This window comes from Piliocolobus tephrosceles, chromosome 9 (genome assembly GCF_002776525.5).
Source record: "Piliocolobus tephrosceles isolate RC106 chromosome 9, ASM277652v3, whole genome shotgun sequence".
NCBI classification, from domain to species: Eukaryota; Metazoa; Chordata; class Mammalia; order Primates; family Cercopithecidae; genus Piliocolobus; species Piliocolobus tephrosceles.
In genome coordinates, this window is record NC_045442.1 from 90,497,859 (window position 1) to 90,506,516 (window position 8,658).

The 8,658-nt window shown below is 39.7% G+C and overlaps 1 pseudogene; it reads right to left on the reverse strand.

Annotated features, from left to right (window-relative positions):
- Positions 1 to 3,941: 3,941 nt before the first annotated feature.
- On the reverse strand, positions 3,942 to 6,422 carry LOC111536024 (annotated as a pseudogene).
- Between the last annotated feature and the right edge of the window lie 2,236 nt (positions 6,423 to 8,658).

The following is an 8,658-nucleotide window of genomic DNA, read 5'->3' on the forward strand; positions in this document are numbered from 1 at the left end:
GGTTTAATTAGTTCATGGTTCTGCAGGCTGTAGAGGAAGAATAGTGGCATCTGCTGCTTGGGAGACTTCCAGAATCTTCCAATCATGGTGGAATGTGAAGGGGAAATAGGAATCTCACATAGCAGCAGCAGAAGCAAGAGAGAGTGAGAGCAAGATGCCCCATACTTTTATGCAACCAGATCTGATGAGAACTCACTTTTGCAAGGACAACACCAAAGGACTAGTGCTAAACCATTCATGAGAAAACTACCCCCATGAGCCAATCACCTCCCATCAGGCCCCACCTCCAATACTGGGGATGACATTTTAACATGAGATTTGGGAAGGGACACATATTCAAACAATATTATTCCACCCCTTGCCACTCCCAAATCTCGTCCTTCTCACATTTCAGAATAGAGTTATGCCTTCCCAACAGTCTCCCAAAGTCTTAGCCCATTCCAGCATTGTCTGAAAAGTCTGAAGTCCAAAGTCTCAAATCTCTTCCACCTGTAAAATAAAAAACAAGTTAGAGTTACTTCCAAAATACAATGGGAGTACAAGCATTGGATTACAAACCCTATTCCAAAAGAGATTAATAGGCCAAAAGAAAGGGGCTACAGGTTCAATGCATATTCAAAACCCAGCAATGCAATCATTAAATCTTAAAGCTCCATAATAATCTCCTTTGACTGCATGTCCCACCTCCAGGGCATTGGTGCAAGCAATGGACTCCTGAGGTCATGGGCAGCTCTGCTTCTGTGGCTTTGCAAGGTTCAGCCCCCAAAGCTGTTCTCATGGGCTGGAGTTTAGTGCTTGCAGTTTTTCCATGTGCAGGGTGCAAACTGCCAGTAGATCTGCCATTCTGGGGTCTGGAGGATGGCGCTAGCAATGCCCCAGTACAGACTCTGTGGGGGCTCCAACCCCACATTTTTCCTCTACAGCACCCTAGTTGAGGTTCTCTGTGAGGGCTCCACCCCTGCAGCAAGCTTCTGCCTGGACACCCGAGCTTTTCCACACATCTTCTGAAATCTAGGTGGAGGTGCCAAGCCTCATTCATTCTTGCATTCTGTGCACCAGCAGACTTAACACCATGTGGAAGCCACCAATACTTATGACTTTAACACTTGTCAGAGCAGCAGCTCAAGTTACCCCTGTACCCCTTTAAGCCACAGCTGGATCTGGAGTTTCCAAAAGATAGGGAGCAGTGTCCTGAGGATGAGCAGGGCAGTGCAGACCTGGGCTTGACTTCCAAAACAATTATTCCCTGGGCCTCTGATCCTGTGTTTGGATGGGCTGCCTCTGAGATTTCTAAAATACCTTCAAGGCTTTTTATTGTCTGGGTTATCAGCACTTGTCTTCTTTCTAGTTATACAAATTTCTCTAGCAGGTGGTTATGCAGCAGCCCACTTGAATTCTTCTGAAGACAGGCTTTGTTTTTTTGTTTTTGTTTTTGTTTTTTTCCTACCACATGGCCAGGCTGCAGGATGCAAATTTTCCAAATTTTTGTGCTGGTTACCTTTTAAATATGAGTTCCAACTGATTTATTTGCTTCCACATCCAAGCATAGGCTGTTAGAAGCAGTCACACCAGTTTTTTTGTTTTGTTTTGTTTTGTTTTTGAGACAAGGTCTCACTGTGTCACCCAGGCTGAAGTGCCATGGCATGATCATGGCTCACTGCACCCTAGACTTCCCAGGCTTAGGTAATTGTCCCATCTCAGCCTCCTGAGTAGCTGGCACTATGGGCTCATGCCACCACACCAGGTATTTTTTTATGTATTTTTAGTCAGAGATGGGATTTTGCCATGTTTCCCAGGCTGAACTCTTGGGCTCAAGCGATCTGCCTGCCTTGGCCTCTCAAAGTGCTAGGATTACTGGTGTGAGCCACCATGCCTGGCCCATGCCACTTCTTGAACACTTTGTTGCTTAGAAATTTTTTTTGCCAGATACTCTATAACATCACTCTCAAGTTCAAACTTCCATAGATCCCTAGGACATGGATGGAATCCAGCCAAGCTCTTCGCTAAGGCATAACATGCGTGACCTTTGCTCTAGTTTCCACTAAGCTCCTCGTTTCCATCTGAGACCTCATCAGCCTGGACTTCACTTTCCATATCACTATCAGCATTTTGGTCACAATCATTTAACCAGTTTCTAAGAAGTTCTAAACTATCCCTCATCTTCCTGTCTTCTTCCAAGTTCTCCAAACTCTTTCAACCTCTGCCTGTTACCCAGTTCCAAAGCTGCTTCCACATTTTCAGGTACCTTTATAGTAATGCCCCACTCCTTGGTACCAATTTTCTGTATTTGTCCATTCTCACATTGCTATAAAGAAATTCCTGGCCAGGCATGGTGGCTCATGCCTGTAATCCCAGCACCTTGGGAAGCCAAGGTGGGCAGATCATGAGGTCAAAATTTCAAGACCAGCCTGACCAACATGGTGAAACCCTGTCTCTACTAAAAACACAAAAATTAGCCGGGCATGGTAGCACACGCCTGTAATCCCAGCTACTCAGGAGGCCAAGGCAGGAGAATTGCTTGAACCCAGGAGGTGGAGGTTGCAGTGAGCTGAGATCACGCCACTGCACTTCAGTTGGGGTGACAGACCAAGACTGTCTCAAAACAAACAACCCCCCCCAAAAAACAACAACAACAACAACAAAAATTCCTGAGACTGGGTAATTTATATAGAAAAGAGATTTAATTGGCTCAGTGTTCTGAAAACTTTACAGGAAGCATGATACTGACATCTGCGTGGCTTCTGGGGAGGCTTCAGGAAACTTAGAATCATAACAGAAGGCTAAGTGGGAGCATGCACATCACAAGGCCAGAGCAGGAGCAAGGTGGGAGGAGGGGTCACACACTTTTAAACAACCAAATCTCACTCACTGTTGCAAGAGTAGCAACAAGGGGATGATGGTAAACCATTTATGAGACATACACTCTTGTGACCCAGTCATCTCTCACCCAGTCATCTCCAATACTGAGGATTACAATTCACCATAAGATTTGGGCAGGGACACATATCCAAACTGTTTCAGCCCCCAAGATGGCTCAGAACTCAGGACATTTTAAACCAATTGCCACTTGAAGGCTGTGCCAAGAATGAACTTCCATTCAACTGGCCAACCCTTTATGAGCAGCTAATTGAAATTAACTGAAAATACGGCTATCTGGGCTGATGCTTTAGTGGTTTAATGAATTAAATCTATGGCCCCAACTCTCTCACTGACTTAATTGAACAACTATCTGAACAACCTGGACTAAGGCATACTTGAGAATGGAAAGTGCCTAAATAAAGTCTATTTAAATAATTTGGAAGTCAAACTTGATGAAAAAGATACTTGAATTTAATTAGACACAGGCACAATGTATTCAAGGTCATGAGTGAACACTGTATTATAGAGGAATGTAAACATGAAAACTAGCACCTTGAGCAGGTGGATATATGGCTCCTAGTATTAGGTTGGTGCAGTAATTGCAGTTTTTGCCGTTGAAGATAATGGGGATTACAATTACAATCCCGTTGAAAGTAATGGCAAAAACCACAATTACTTGTGCACCAACCTAATAATAGCATGGTAAGTTTCCTGATTACATACAATTCAGACATACGAAAAAGTTAAGAGTGTAAAATGTTGCATCTGAGAAAAAATTTTTTTGATATTTGAGATCAATATTTTAGTATTATAAAAGCAGAAATAGAATGTGAGGGAAAAGTTAAAAGCTGATGGAAAAGTTGAAGGACAAAGTTGCCATTCTAGCCAAGTAAAAAGATACACCTTTTGAAGGGGAAAAGAAACAGAGGGTAATGACATGTGTTCTGTAAATAATGTGTAAAAAAATATAGTAAAGGTTGAACTTCTGAAATATGAATCTCAGAAGTTTTAAAAAGAAACAGATTTGAGAATTAAAAATTATTACTGCATGTAATCTCATTGAGAACAATTTTTTTCCCCCCCCTGGCTCCAAAGATCCTTTACTGATATCCACTTGAAACACTTTGGTTCTTAACTTGTTAACTGAGATGACAGGCTGATGGCTGATCTAGGTAAAAGTTTCATGGTAGCCGAAACACTTCCTCCTATAATATGTCAAAACACGTTCCTGAATAATGTGTGTGAATGTCCTCAGGGTCTCTGTCCCATCTTCTTCAGGGTTTGATTAAGCTCCTCGAATTTGTGAATCTGATGGATGAAGAAATTCCCATAGTGCCTGGTGACCTTGGTGTCTGCGATGTGGATCATGTCCTTATCAATGTAGAAGTCAACCTCTGAGGCTGACTGAAATTCACCATCCAGGATTGAGGTGCCACTGGTCCACACCAGGTTCTTCATCTTGTGTTTGAAGACAAGAAGCTGGATCCTAAACTCCTGCTCTGTGAGGTCCAGGAAGCCAGCCAGCTTGGTCACAGGCATGGTGGTGTAGCTTGAGGAAGCTGCAGATGGTTGAAAGCTGGGCCTGCTGCTGTACTTCATCAGAAAACACCTTCAGTTGCTGCAGGAAGGGCTCTTTGTGGTACTTGGGGTGCACATTATCATAGTTGGGCACTACAGACGACAGAACTTGGGTCAGGAGTAACTGAAAAGTTCTTCACAGACTTGTGGGTCACCTTTCTGCATGTGCAGCATCTTGTCCCTGTATTTCTCCTGCAGCTGGAGGTGAATACTCTCATTGATACTCATGGGGTACATCGTGAGGGCAATGGCCAGCAGCGGATGCATCTGCTCATTCTGCTCGTTAATCATCTCATACTTGTATGTGGTCCTCTGGAACATGCTCTTGGTCCTCTGGATGTAGAGGAGGATGCTGGTAAAGACCCAGATGGCATCCTGGTAGCAACACATCATCAAATATGCAAAGCCAACATAATAGTATGTGGTGACCTGGCACTCTGGCACATGGGAATACATACTCTTTTTGTTAAGTTCGATAGAGAACAAATCTTAAACTTATTAAAAAAAAAAAACTTTTAGTTGAATATTAATGTATTTTTAATATTTTTATTTTTATTTATTAATTTTTTTGAGACGGGGTCTTACTCTGTTGCCCAGGCTGGCACAATCTTGGCTCACTGCAAGCTCCGCCTCCTAGGTTCACACCATTCTCCTGCCTCAGCCTCCCGAGTAGCTGGAACTACAGGCGCCTGCCACCATGCCTGGCTCCTTTTTATATTTTTAGTAGAGGTGAGGTTTCACCTTGTTAGCCAAGATGGTCTCATTCTCCTGACCTCGTGACCTGCCTGCCTCGGCCTCCCAAAGTGCTGGGATTACAGGTATGAGCCAGCGCACCTGGCTGTATTTTTAATATTATGGCTAATTTTAATAAGACCTTATAAACAAATCTAATCCCAATCTTGACTACAAAAGAATTTTATAACCTTTTATAATATTTTTATAACCTTTTATAATATTTTTATAATTTTATATTAATATATTTTAAATTTTATGACTTTTCATGTTTTTAATTTGTAACTATTATATCCATTTAATGCTATTTATCTTTTAAATTTTTCTTTAAAACAATCCCTCCAAACCTCTAAACTAAGCAAAATTATGTTTCCCACCATGAAATTTCAGGGTTTTTTTTCCTAAAAATATCCAGATTTAGGCCACTCTAATATTTGGTTTCAGATTTTCACATTTATACTCAGAAGACTTTGGTCTATAATTTCCCTTTCATGGAATGTCTCATGCTATATTTGGTATCAAGATCCTCCTCATCTGCTGAAGGCAGTGTGGTTGTGTTTTTTTCTGTATCTATTCTATTAAAGATTGTGTACAAAAGTGGTATGGGGAAACAGTACATTTTTCTAAAACTGGAAAATATTTAAGACAAAAAGCTTGGTGGAAGAATCAAAAGTACAAATCAGTAATAATACTATAAAACATGTTCATAAATCCATAGACAAATTGGAGTGGGGAAAACAAAAAAATGAGGAAGACATTTTGAGTACAAGTGAACTGGCCTATTTAAAGAAACCACAATTAGAAGATGAAAGTGAAACCTCAGCAACAGTACATAAAATTCCCCATATTTGAGCGTTCTTTGTATGACGTTCCAAGATTGACAAATGCTGTCAAACTTGAACCTCGAAGCTCACAGAGTGTGATGATTAGAATGGAAGGCAAGATCTGCTTCATCACATGATCATAGTGATAGGTCACCATAGAATTTTCAAATGAATACATGCCACATTATGGGGTCCAACTGCTGCTATTTTGACATGGGTAAAAGGGTCGCTTAGAGTACATGTTGCATTTCAAAAACTGAATCCCAGACCCACAGTATTATTCTCTGTGTATGAAATAAATGTTAAATCAGGAAAAAAGACCTCTCAAATATATTTGATAGTGAACATTTCAGAGTGAAGAGAGAAAAAGGTAACATGTTGAGAATAAAAGGAGTTCCATGCTTGAGTTGAAATGCCCTCCCCACCCATTTCTGCTGTTCCTGAATCACTGGATATTTCTAGATTAAATAATTTAAAATTTGTTCCAGATTTAGTTTAAAAAGCATTATTATAAATTTAGCTTAAAAAGTAATTATATAAAACGGTCTTTTATCACTTACGTATATTACCTACTTTTTCTTTTTATGCAACTAAGTTTATGTACTTATTTCTGAATCTCTTTGAAGTTATTGAGAGATTCTCTATTCATGTATACATAAAAGGCTGGCTATTCACTGAGACATTAAGAAAAATGAAGCAATATTTGTTCACCAGCCGGCTGTTTGAAAAAATATAATTAATATATTTTTTAAATGGAGACTTCTGATAACCCTAAATTCCAGGATTAAATATATGTTGTGGCACATCAGTCAGCCTGATCACACACATTCTTATGATCTGGTTATGAGAATTAGGAAAGGGAAGGGAATTGACAAGCCCTTTAAGTATGCAACAATAAAAATTCTAAAATAAACATGAGAGAGTTGTCATGTCTAAAACCAAGTAGATACCCTTTTAAATATGAAATAGTTCAGTACAAATTTGCATCACTGCTGATTGATTACAAGTTTCTAGAACTATTTTATCAAATGGGTCATCGATTAGATATAAATACTGCATTAATATACATGTTACCATTTTTTCAGGGATTATTTAATTGATGGGGTAGTTGACAGGGTATGGGAAAGAACATGTAATATTTCCTCTCTCTGAGTATAGAATTTTAATGGTTAATAGCTAGATTAAAATATATGTGTGTGTGTAAGGCACCACCATAAACATACATATATACATGTCCAGTGACTCAGGAATTTCATCATTGCCTGTCTCATATGAAATTTAAGATTTAGTGGTGAAACGGAAGAAAAACTAGAAAACAGAGTCACATCTCTGAATGCTAATAGAGGAGAAAATAAAAAAGATTTGGGAACATAAAGAAAATAGAACCATATGATTGAAGGAACAGCATTCAAAGAGCAGATCAGACTTTCATTTGGTTGAGCAAAATACTTTCCTTCCTGCTGCCACCTGAGTGTCTACAGTGAATGAAGAGTAAATTAATACATGTAAGCAAAGCCCTTAAAAAGCTTCCTCACAGTGTCAGTGCTGTATGATTGTTTAGTTAATAAATCTGGAAAGATGTACAAGCCTGTAGTCCCAGCTACTTGGGACCCTGAGGCAGGAGACTTGCTTGAACCCAGGAGGTGGAGGTTGCGGTGAGCCAAGATCCAGCCTGGGTGACAGAGCGAGACTCCGTCCCCCCACCCCCCCCAAAAAATCCAATGAATTATGTAGCATTAGGACTCATGGTTGTTTAAAGAAACAGTCCTGGTAGGCTAGGGTGATCATGGGTTGTTAGGATGTGGCAGGCTTTGTGACAGCCCTAGAGATTGGGCAGAACTGGAATATTTGCAATGACTTTCGAGGGATTCTACCTAAAAAAAAAAATTATGGTAACATGCACATCACGTGAAATTCACAATTAAGACATTTTAAAGTATAGAATTCAATGATTTTAGTACATTCACAGTGTTGTACAACCATAACCACCATTTATTTCTGGAATATTTTCATCACACCAAAAGGAAACACGGTACCCTTAATAAGCAGTGTTGTAACTTAATAAGCAGTTGCTCGCTTTTTCCCCCTCTGCTCCCAGCCCCTAGCAACCAATAATCTCCTTTCTGTCTTTATAGATTTGCCTATTTTGGATATGGCGTACAAATATACAATTTGTAGCCTTTTGTGTCTGATCTCTCACTTAGGATAATGATTTCAAGACCCATTTATGTTGTAGTTGTATATCAGTACTTTGTCCCTTTTTATGACTGAAAAATATTCTGTTATATGGATATACCAACTTTTGTTTATCCATTCATCTGTTGATGGACATTGGGGGTCATCCTGTGTTTCGCTATTGTGAATAGTGCTCCTATGAGCATTCATGTACAAATATTTGTTAGAATACATCATTTCAATTGTTCTGGGTATATACCTACGAGTGAAATTGCTGGGGGATATGGTAATTTTACATTTAATTTATTGTGAATCTGACAGTTTTCCACAGCAGGGTGCTTTGCAATCCATAGGAATTTTTAGTTAGCTTTTCTATTTCTGCAAAAAAGTATGCTGAGTTTTTGATAAGTATTGCATTGGGTAGGTATTAGAGTGGGTGATAACACTTTGGGGAGTGTTATCTTAATATTAAATCTTATAATCCATGAAC